Genomic DNA, 12464 nt, shown 5'->3' with positions numbered 1-12464 from the left:
TTAATTAATTTATTATTATGTGGTGCTGAGGATTGAACCCTGTGCTTCACACATGCTAGGCAAGCGCTCTACCACTGAGCCACAGCCCAGCCCCTGTGTTTTGAATGGAGTCTCACACACAGTAGTTGTTCAATGAGTATATATTGGGTACCTACCTGCAAGGAAATTATTTAACATCTCTCAGCTTTGATTTTCTTATCTTTATTATTGTGGAGATAAAAATAATCATTGTTGGGCTGGGATTGTGGCTCAGTGGCAGAGCACTTGTCTTGCATGTTTGAGGCACTGGGTTCGATCCTCAGTACCACATAAAAATAAATAAATAAAATAAAGGTATTGTGTCCATCTACAACTAAAAAAAAAATTTTAAAATAATAATCTGCCGCAGTCTGGCTGGGCACAATCAGGAGCCACTTGTCAAAAGAAACTAACTTTATTTTTAGAACCACACACGCCAAACAAAACAGCCTCTCAGGAAAAACCCTCAGAGCCCCAACTGCCACCACCGGCTTCCCACAAGCCTCTCTCTCCAACACAAGCTTCTCTCCACCTCCCACAATCCTCCTGCTCTTGAGGCCGATTGGCTGGGTCACATGGGCGGAGCCAAAAAAGTCCCCCAATGAGCAGCTCCTGGTCTGAAAGGGCAGGGAAACAGCCCAATGAGCATCACCGCAGAGGAGCCAATCAGCTAGATGTTGCTGGGGCTGCTGTGAGCCAATCATCAGCCTGCAGCTGGAAGTTTGCTGGCAGCTGGAAGTTTGCTGGGGCCCCTTTGGCTGTGTATTTATTTTTAAAAATAATAATCATTGTTGCCCTTCCTGGTGGCTCACACCTGTAATCCCAGTGACTCTGGTGGCTGAGTCAAGCAGTCCTCAATTTAAGCCAACTTCTGCTTTTTAGCAAAGCTCTGAACAACTTAGTGAAATCCATCTCAAAATAAAAAAATTAAAAAACGGCTTGGGGATGTACCTCAGTTGTAAAAAGTACTTGGGTTCAATCTCTAGTACCAATAATAATAATTATTGTTGTTATAAAGTTTAAAATAATAATATGTATATGTATAAAGTGCCCCCGTGTGGTGGCACATCTCAGAATCCCACCAATTTGGGAGGCTGAGGCAGGAGGACCTAAAGTTTGAGGCCAGCCTCAGCAACTTAGTGAGGCTCCAAACAACTTAATGTGACCCTGTCTCAAAAACAAAAAGTTCTGGGGATGTGGCTCAGTGGTTCAGCACCCCTGGGTTCAGTCACAGGTACCAAAAAAATCAACAGCATGACACAAAAATAATCTCAAACTTCTTCTAATTAGCAAATATCAAAACTTTTAAAATTCCACCAGAAAACTTCTAGAACTAATAAATGAATTCAGCAGAGTAGCAGGATATAAAGTCAACACCCATAAATCAAAGGCATTTCTGTACATCAGTCTTTCAAATTCTCTGAAAGAGAAATTAGGAAAACTACCCCATTTACAATAGCCTCAAAAAAAAAAAAAAAAACCTACCCCATTTACAATAGCCTAAAAAAAATACTGGGGATAAGTTAAAGAGTGAAAAACTGCTACAATAGAAACTACAGAACACTAAAGAAAGAAATTAAAGAAGACCTTAGAAGATGGAAAGATCTCCCTTGTTCTTGGATAGACAGAATTAATATTGACAAAATGACCATACTACCAAAAGCACTATACAGATTTAATGCAATTCCGATCAAAATCCCAATGACACTCCTCATAGAAATAGAAAAAGCAATCATGAAATTCTTCTGGAAAAATAAGAGACCCAGAATAGCCAAAGCAATCCTTAGCAAGAAGAGTGAATGAAACAGGTAGCATCACTGTTCCAGACCTTTAACTATACTACAGAGCAATAGTAACAAAAATGGCATGGTATTGACACCAAAATAGACTTGTAGACCAATGATACAGAATAGAGGACATAGAGACAAAGCCACATAAATACAGTTACCTCCTACTAGACAAAGGTGCCAAAAACATATTGGAGAAAAGATAGCCTTTTCAACAAATGGTGCTGGGAAAACTGGAAATCCATATGCAACAAAATGAAAATAAGCCCCTATCTCTCACCATGCACAAAACTCAAAGTGGATCAAAGACCAATGAATTAGACCAGAGGCCCTGTGCCTAATAGAAAAAAAAAAAAAAAGTAGGCCCAAATCTTCATCATGTCTGATTAGGCCATGACTTCCTTAATGAGATTCCTATAGCGCAAGAAATACAATCAAGAATCAATAAATGGGATTGATTCAAACTGAAAAGCTTCTTCTCAGAAAAAGAAACAATCAGTGAGGTGATGAGAGAGCCTACAGGATGGGAGCAAATTTTTACCACACGCACATCAGATACAGCACCAATCTCTAGGATATATATAAAGAATTAAAAAAAAAACACTTAACACCCCAAAAACAAATAACTCAATCAATAAAGGGGCCAAGAAGCTGAAAAGACTCCTCAGAAGATGATTATACAATCAATCAACAAATATATGAAAAAATGTTTAACATCTCTAGCAATTAGAGAAATGCAAATCAAAAACACTCTAATATTTCATTTCACTGCAGTCAGAATGGCAGTTGTTAAGAATACAAACAACAGGACTGGGGATATAGCTCAGTTGGTAAAGTGCTTGCCTTGCATGCACAAAGCCCTGGGTTCAACCCCCAGCACCACAAAAAGAATACATACAACAATAAGTGTTGGCAAGAATGTGAGGAAAAAGGCATACTCAAATGTTGCTGGTGGGACAGCAAATTGGTGCAACCAATATGGAGAGCAGCATGGAGATTCCTTAAACTCGGAATGGAATCACTATTTGACCCAGCTATCCCACTCCTTGGTTTATACCCAAAGGACTTAAAAACAGCATACTACAGGGACACAGCCACATCAATGTGTATAGCAGCACAATTCACAATAGCTAAATTGTGGAACCAACCTAGATGCCCTTCAGTAGATGAATGGATAAAGAAAATGTGGTATATATATACAATGGAATACTACTCAGCTTAAAAGAGAATAAAATCATGACATTTGCAGGTAAATGGATGGAGTTGGAGAACATCATGGTAAGTGAAGTAAGCCAATCCCAAAAAACCAAAGGCTGAATGTTTTCTCTGATATGTGGATGCTGATCCATAATGGGGGCAGGCATGGTGCCGGTTTTCTGTTCTCGCAACTAAAAGGCTCAGGGGTCACTCTAGTTAAACTGGGCTAACTGGGCTGCATGAAATAACCACACAAGAGACACAAATACCTTTATCTTTGGGGTCGCTGTGACGGCTCCTCTGACCTTAAGGGTCCGCAGAAAGAGAGAGAGCACGTGCTGACCCCTTTTATTGAGAAGCTATTCAAATGAGGCAAGGGGTCCGGTTTCAGGAGGCTGAGTCTATCTTCATGATGTCCACTGTCAGCAGGTTGACTGACACCTGGGTAGGCCACACCCAAGGGCACAGTAAGAGGAGGGGACACATACAAGGCACTTCCATGGAAGATTCTATCCTAAACAGGGCAAGGGGTTATATTACAAAGGAACAGGTGAGCATAGCTTCACCCATGGGGCTGTGGCAAGACACACCCATTTCTGTGACTGAGTGCTTCAGCACCCAGCTGGGGAGTGTAACTCAGTCACCCGTAAGGTTGGCCTCCCACAGCATGGGAGGAATAGAGGAACATTAGATAGGGCAAAGGGGAAGAGGGGAAGGAAGGGGGTTTGGGGGTAGGAAAATGATGGAATGAGATGGACATCATTACCCTAAGTACACGTATAAGACATGAGTGCTGTTAATCTACTTTGTGTCCAACCAGAGACACATGAAAATTTGTGCTCTATATATGTACTATGAATTGAAATGCATTCTGCTATCATGTATAACAAATTAGAATAAATAAATAAATTGTTTTAAAAAGATTTTTAAAAAACAGTCTTTTGGATTGATGCCAGAAGTTCAAGAAAATAAAAAATCAAGGAACTCAATTTCCATTTGATAATAAATATAGCTATCAGTTATCTAGGGCTTATCTGTCAGACTATGTTAAAGATTTTATATATAATATCTCATTTAATTTCTAGGAAAACTCTATATTTTATCAACAGATCAAGTAAGCACATTGTAGTCTTATAGCTATTAAGTATCAGGAAAGAAACTCGGAATTCTTTCTAATTACAAATTCCAACCTGTTAACACTTGTCTTCTCCACCTAATTTTTCTTTTTTTGTTTGTTTATTTTGTTAGTACACATGTGTCTACTTTCATCATACGCTTATTGAGTGCAGACTATGGGCCAGCCCCTGAAAACAGGCTAAATTATTGTCTGGCTCTCAAGACTAAGTCTAATGAAGATGACTGGAGTCTTATGGGCATTTGTAAGAATTTTGCGCAGTAAGCAGGTGACTGTCTCTGAAATGTTCTTTTCTACTGCCCTTATAGAGCTCAAACTAATCAGGCTAATAATCAACATTTCTTGAAAGTCTACCCACAATTAGAAATTACTTTTTAGTACATTAAGTGTAGTTAACCTTGATTCTACCAATGCAACATCACTACCCATGCATTTCTGTTTCAAGAGTGTGTATTTCTTATATAAGTTATTTTAAATTGTCTTTTTTTTTTTTTTGAGATATCAGGGATCAAACCTATGGCCTTATTCATGCTATGCAAGCACTGCACCACTGAGCCACATCCTAAATAAAGGCATAGATATAGTTGTTAAAGGTAAATAGTTCTAAAAGTTTTATAACAAAAATGTTCTGTGCCTTATCCCATGCAATGTCTCCAGGCATTTACCCCTGAAGCAACCACTTTCAACTCTTCTTTTTTTCTAGCTTTTCCACCTTTGCAAGAAATACTGTTACTTTTGGGCAATTTTAGGCATTATTAACTTCTGGTAGATGAGGATTTAGTTCTAAAGTTTACCATCCTCTCCACTTTCCCTACCCCATATACCCAATATTACAATTTTTTGTTAAATCAGTAATTTGCATTTAGGTATTATTCCTATTCACAGCTGAGCATTTCATGCTAGTGATTGGACTAGAAATTTTGCAATGAAGTGCTTTGGTGTAAATCTATTTTCATCCATTGGACTGAGCAGAGAATCCTTTCAGTCTGGCAACACTTCCTTCAGTTCTAGGAAATGGTTTTGCATTATTCATTGAACATTTCACTCATTTTCTCCTTTCATTCTGGAACTCCTATATATAGGATATTAGATTTCCACTTCCTAATGATTATCACTACTAATATTTTGATGTATTTCTTTTCAGTTGTTTACATGAATTTTTTTTAAAGAGAGGGAGAGAGAGAATTTTTAATATTTATTTTTTAGTTTTCGGCGGACACAACATCTTTGTTTGTATGTTGTGCTGAGGATCGAAACCGGGCCGCACGCATGCCAGGCGAGCGCACTACAGCTTGAGCCACATCCCCAGCCCTACATGAATATTTTAAACAAATAAAATCATAAATGATATACAGTTTTACATCCAGAATTATTTAAGCATTCTGACAAGACCTTCAAAATTCTTCATAAACCTCATGTTTATTTTGTGATTTTGTAAGGCTCTTGAAAAACACCTGTGCAATTCTTTAATGAAAAGTTGATAACTTACTTGGCTTTTGCCATCAGTTTTCATAATTGCCAGAGTCATATTAGGTCCAATTGTCTGTGAGTATGAATGCTAAGGAGAACAACAGTAAGTATGTCTACATGTGCTTACAAACTAAGGGGAAAACACACTTCATGAACTGTTTACAAACTTGTAAAGAATGGCCCCATGTCACTTACATCTAGAGTTTCTCCAATTCCAGATTTTGGTTACTGTTTTTAGCTTTCTAATAGCAGAATCTTACTAGCCAAAGTTATTGGGGGAGAAAGAGAAAGGTTTCCAGTTCCCCAGAACTGCAACATGTCAGACTCTCTCCTGTCCCAAACCTTTGTGACTAATGTTTCCCCTCTCTTTTTTTTCCTCACCTGTTCTCCCTTTTACCTTTCAAACCACAACCATGGTTTTCCATCTTTCTATCTTTCTCACATAGCAAAAGAAGATGTTAAAATTTTATTCTTTGCCAAACCCCAGGGCCTTCCTTAGAGACCAAAGGGTAATTAGGTCTTTACCATTTGAATGTAAAGCAAAAATAATAATAACTCAGTGTTTATAACTCTTAAAGGGGCTCTTAAGGGAAGGTCCTGAATGGAGCCCAAACAAGAAGTGAAGAAGGAAAAGCACAAGGCTTCCCCTCTCCACCTTTCAACTCAGTTGGTGAGAAAGGCCACAAAGGCTGGTCTCCACAGCCCAAACACTGACCCCTTTCTTTAAAATTTTGCTGAGCTTCCGCCTAAATTATAACGTGCTCACTTCCATTGTTAACAGCCCAGGACATGCATTAGCCCCCTTATTATATATGATGAGATCTTCCTTGCCTGTTCCCACCTGAGGAACAGTAGTAATGACAGAAAAAAGGCCTAGAATTATTACTTGGGTGAAGTTGGACAACGGGAAAACCCACCCTGGTTACCCAAATATTATTTTAATATCATGCTTATAATATAATTTTAATATAATGTTTAGTTATGTAAGTAGTAATTTACCAGTTTATCTTACTATAGTATAAGTATATTTAGAAACCTGGTTGTTCTTTTCTCTGGTATATGATCAACATTGAAAGCAAGGCCTGGGCTATTTGTTATACACATAAATCAAGGGTAGTCTTGGGCTGGGGCTATAGCTCAGTGGTAGAGCACCTGCCTCACATGTGTGAGGCACTAGGTTCAATCCTCAGCCTCACATAAAAGTAAATAAAGATATATAAAAAAAGACTAGTCTTAACTAGGAAAAATATGAATTATTGATTTTTTATTAGTATTTCAAGTACTGTTCATAAAGTAACTCAAATTTATCCTTAAAGACGTAAGCAAGTATGAGTCATTTAGGAAAACTCTTAATAAGCAAATTCATAATTAATAAATCATTTTTTAAAATTTATGTTGCTTTTAAGAATTTTATTACTATAATCTTAAAAACTATATATTAAAACCTTTTATTATGGAAAAATTCAAATATATAAAAAAGTAAAGAGAATAGTATAATAAATACCTCTGTGTCCATTATCTAGCTTCAATAATGATCAGTTCATGATCAATAATGTTTTATCCATACTTCCTCCTACCTCTTCATCTACTAAATTATTCTGAAACAAATTCCAAGCATTATATTATTTCATCTCTTCATATTTCAGGATGTTTATCAAAGGATTCTTTTAACAAAAACACAACATCTGCACAAAATTAACATGATTATTTTATATCAAATATATGTGTTCCTACTTTCCTGATTATGATTTTTTTTATCTTTATTTTATTTATTTTTATGTGGTGCTGAGGATGGAACCCAGGGCCTCTTACATGCTAGGCAAGCGCTCTACTACTGAGCCAAAACCCCATCCCTCCTGATTATGATTTTTTTTCATGATGGATTTGTTCAAATATAGACTCAAATAAGTCTCAAACGTTTAATTTGGTTAATGTCTTTTTCTGTTTTGCATTTTTGAAGATTATCTGGTTCTAGATAGTTTATTGAGGTACTGTAAACAGAAAAGTAAACAAATCCTAAGTGTACAGCTCAATTAATTTTCAAAAACAGTACACACCCATATAAAGCACACCTCAAAGGCCCCCACCTTATTCTCCCTTTCTATTACTGCCACCTTAAGTCAGGTAACTACAAACATCTTTATATGTGTGGGAGCTGTGCTGGGAATTGAACACAGGGGTGCTCCACCACTATTACATCCTGTAAGGATAACCTTAGCCTAAGCAACTCCATTTTAAAAGAAACCTGCAGTTTCACCAAGCACAGCTTACAGAGCTCTTTAATATGTCAATCAGGCATAGCCTGATAAAAACAAGTCACTTTCCACAACCCTGATAAGATTCAGGGTGAAGTCACATGTCAGAGGTGTAAGATCAGGGTGGAATCACCAAACCATATGACCTGACTCCAAGATGAAAGATATCACTAAGAATAGGGACTGAACGGGGGAGCAGAAGCCCCCAAATTTAGTATAAATGATGGAGCAAATGAACAGACACTCAGACCACCTGACAGTGATGCACATGCTGGAGAGCCTGATGGGGACCTGGACTGACATCCCAACTCTTATCATCATCTCCTGATCCTCTGCATTGTCCTCACCTCTCTCAAACTCTACAGCAGCCTTTTGACCCTGGTGAAGACAGAAATCCCTCCTTTTGACCATCTCTTTGGCCAACAGCCAACTCCACATCAGGAGAAGCCTCCATTAGTTCCTGACCTGATCACTGCAGTCTGAGTGAGTGTGCATCGACTAAGACTCGAAACTTTAGATCTGGCACTTGAGCTTAGCATCTCTATAATAAGTCTGTTGTGATCAAGTGTGTTTGCAGTGCTTAGAATTAACTTAGAATTGTTTGCTTTGAATTGATTTTGTCTATTGCAGCGCCCAGCATTAAGGATTGTCATTTTCTTGATTAAAAACCTATAGAGTGAAATTGTATTGAGTGATTTGAGTGAATAAAGTGTTGAAAAATGGCAGAAGCATGTGGGCATTCTTTATTTCTCCGCCTTGACGGCATAAGTTGCACCTTTGCCTGTAACGACATATCACCAGTTCTTTTTACTTTTTTTATTTTGAGACAATGTCTGGATAAATTGCCGAGGCTGGCCTCTAATTTGCAATCCTCCTGCCTCAACCTCCCAAATAGCTGGGATTATAGGGCATGTGCCACTGTGCCCACCTACCACTAACCTAACTTCTTAGGCTATAGATTGGTTTTGTCTGGCTTTCAATTTTATACAAATGGATCCATTCAATGGGTACTCTTTGGGGTCTGGTTTCTTGTCTTTCTGGCTCTACTGCTGAGCTATAACTCTAGCCCAATGCAATCTCTTTTTATTAATTCTTGTTGTCTTTTTTAGGAGTTTTCTTGAAGAAGGATATGCCTGCACCTACATATTGAAGTGTTGACCCTATATTTTCTTCTGCCACTTGTAGAGTTTCTGGCCTTAAATCTTTCTTTGATCCACTTTGAGTTGACTTGTACAGGGTAAAAGAGGTCAAGTTTCATCCCCACTCCCCACTGTGCTGATGGAACCCAGGGGTGCTTTACCACTGACTTATATTCCCTGACCTGTTTGTTTCTGAGACAGGATCCCTCTTAAGTTGCCTATACTGAGCCTGAACTTCAGTGCTTATTTCTCAGTCTCCCAGTACCTAGAGTTGCATGTCTGCACCACCATGCCCTACTCAAGTTTCATTCTTCTACATATGGATATTCAATTTTTCTAGCATCTGTTTTTGGACACTTTGCCAGGATCAGATAACTATCTGTATGGGTTTGTCTCTGGGTCTTCTATTTTATTCTATTTGTGCATATGTCTGTTTTTATGCTAGTACCATGCAGTTTTTATTACTGTATCTCTGCAGTATAATTTGAAGTTGGTAATTGTGATGCTTCCAGCATTGCTCTTATTGTTGAGAATTGCTTTGGCTATTCTGGATATTTTATTCTTCCACAAGAATTTTAGAACTTTTGGGGCTGGGGATGTGGCTCAAGCGGTAGTGCGCTCGCCTGGCATGCTCGATCCTCAGCACCACATACAAATAAAGATGTTGTGTCCGCTGAAAAACTAAAAAATAAAAATTAAAAAAAAAAGAATTTTAGAACTTTTTTCTAGAATGTCATTGGTATCTTGTGGAGACTGTATTGAATCAATATATTGTTTTTTGGTAATATGGCCATTTTTACAATATTATTCTGTCTATCCAAGAATTTTGTCCTTCAGTACTCTAAAATTTTCATTGTAGAAGTCTTTCCACCTCCTTTCCACCTCCTCCTTGGTTAGATTTATTCCTAGGTTTTTAAATTTTTGAGGCTATTGTGAATGGAATTATTTTCCTGATTTTTCAGTAGATTCATTGTTGGTGTGTATAAAAACTATTGATTTTTTTTATGTTGGTTTTGTACCCAGTTACTTTGCAGAATTTATCAGCCCTTGAAGTCTCTTTTTTTTTTTTAATTTTTTATTGTGGGTTGTTCAAAACATTACAAATTTCTTGACATATCATATTCTACACCCTTGAAGTCTCTGGTGGAGTTTTTTGGCTCTTCTAAGTATAGGATCATATGCATTTCTTTAATAAGTATGTTAGGCACATAGAAGACACAATGAGAAATAAGAAGACATTGGGAATGTCCTTTCTTTTGGAGAATTGTCTTCTTTCTATCTAGAAAAAGCTAAAGGGCATTGATTTTTAAAAAATATTTTATTAGTTGTTGGTGGCTCTTTATTTGTTTTTTATGTGGTGCTGAGAATCGAACCCAGTGCCTCACATATGCTAGGCAAGCACTGTACCACTGAGCCACAACCCCAGACCAGCATTGTTTCAGTGACTATCATAGGGTCATTTACCTATGCTCAGTTAAACACAGGTTGAAAAATGAAAACTAACTTTAAATTTCAATTCATTATCAATTCTCTTTTCTCTTTAGCTACTAGCACATTTTTTTTTGTTGTTGTTGTTCCAAGGATTGAACTCAGGGGCACTTAACCACTGAGGCATGTCCCAATTCTGTGTTTTATTTAGAGATAGGGTCTCACACAATTTCTTAGGGCCTTGCTAACTCTCTGAGGCTGGCTTTGAACTCATGATCCTCTTGCCTCAGCCTCCCAAGCTGGGATTACAGGCATGTGCCACCATGCCCAGCTGCGACAAAATTTTGATCTGATAGATTCAGAATTCTGGAGATTTTATTTATTTATTCATTTACTTATTTATTTTCAAGGTTGACAGTCTATGGTAATTGAGAGGAAATAGGCTGTAGCATATTAGGCAGATTGAGAGTCACCAGCAGCCAAAGTAAGGGGTTGTGCAAATAGCTGTGCTTAGGGCCCTCTCTGCCTCACATGGTGAAGAAAAGAAAAAGAAGGAGACCAAGTTCTAATTCAGATGAGAAAATGGTCCCTAGGATTATTTTCTATTTTATGTTTTTTTAGTGCTAAGGATCAAACCTAGGCCCTGCACATGTTAGGTAAGTGCTCTACTACACCCAACCCAGATTTAATTTTTGTCTTTTAAATTTATTCATTATTTATTTATTTATTTTTGCAGTACTGGGATTGAATTCCAGGGTGTTCTTCCACTGAGCTACATCCCCAGCCTTTTTATTTTTTTTATTTTGAAACAGGGTCTCACAAAGTTGCTGAGGCTGGCCTCAAATTTGAAATCCTGCACCAGTCTCCCAAATCACTGGGATTACTGACATAAGTCATAGTGCCTGGCTAGATTTACTTTTTTTAATTTTTAAAAATTAACTGATTAATTAATTTTTTGGTATCAGGAACTTAACCTAGGGACACTTAACCACTGAGCCACATCCCCAGCCCTTTCAATATTTTTATTTAGAGACAGGGTCTCACTAAGTTGCTTAGGGCCTCACTAAGTTGTTAAGGATGGCTTTGAACTCATGATCCTCCTGCCTCAGCCTCCTGAGCTGCTGGGATTACAGGAGTGTGCCACCAGGACAGGCTATTTATTTTTAACATATAACAAAATAGATTAGTTCAAAGGATGTTACTTTTATGAATGTTACCAATTAGGAAATAAGTGGCAATCTGCCATCACTGGATTTTGTTTTTTCCCCCTTCCAATTCATTAGGAACTCCTGAATCAGCTCTATAGTGGATTCTATTCTAACTGGGCTAATCAAAGGGACTTATAGCACAGATGAACCAGAAGCAATTTATATCTGTCTTAAAGTATGTTAGAATACTCATATTTCCAATTTTCTCATCTGGGGCAAGGAATGACTTCAGACCATTAGTATTTTCCACTTCTCAACTAGGTGTTAGGTGAGTGTGGGAAATTTTACACCCCAGATCCTCCCACTATCTACTTTTTATCATCACTCTGGGCTTACCTGAAATGGCACCTCCTCAGAGAGGCCTTTTCTGACCATCTCATTTAAAGTATCCCCCTACTGCATTGCTTCCTATTCCCTTATCCTGTTCTTCATTTTCTTCATATCATGTAGTCACTTACTTGATTATTATCTGTTTCTCCACCAAATAGCTGGAAGGTAAGTTCTATGAAGACAGGACCTTTTGTCTTTTTTGTCCATTGCCCTATCCTCAGCACTTTTACAATCAGAAGGCACTCAATAAATAGCTGTTCACTCAACAAATGAATGAATGAAAAAAGTCAGGTTTTGCAATCAGACAGTCTGGATTCAAATTATAATTCTACTATTTTTGAACAACTATAGGCAACTTATTTAATCTCTATGTCATGGCTTTCTCATCTCTGGCAAGTGGGGAATATCCTTTTTGAGGATGGTGGTGTGAAGATTAATGAAGGATCAATGTAAAATGCCTTACATATAGTCTTACATATAGTAGACTGTCACAACTG

The sequence above is a fragment of the Marmota monax genome, unplaced genomic scaffold, assembly GCF_021218885.2.
Source record: "Marmota monax isolate L192 unplaced genomic scaffold, Marmota_monax_Labrador192_F-V1.1 WCK01_AAM20220418_F8-fsc00004, whole genome shotgun sequence".
NCBI classification, from domain to species: domain Eukaryota; kingdom Metazoa; phylum Chordata; class Mammalia; order Rodentia; family Sciuridae; genus Marmota; species Marmota monax.
This window is presented reverse-complemented; position numbering follows the sequence as displayed.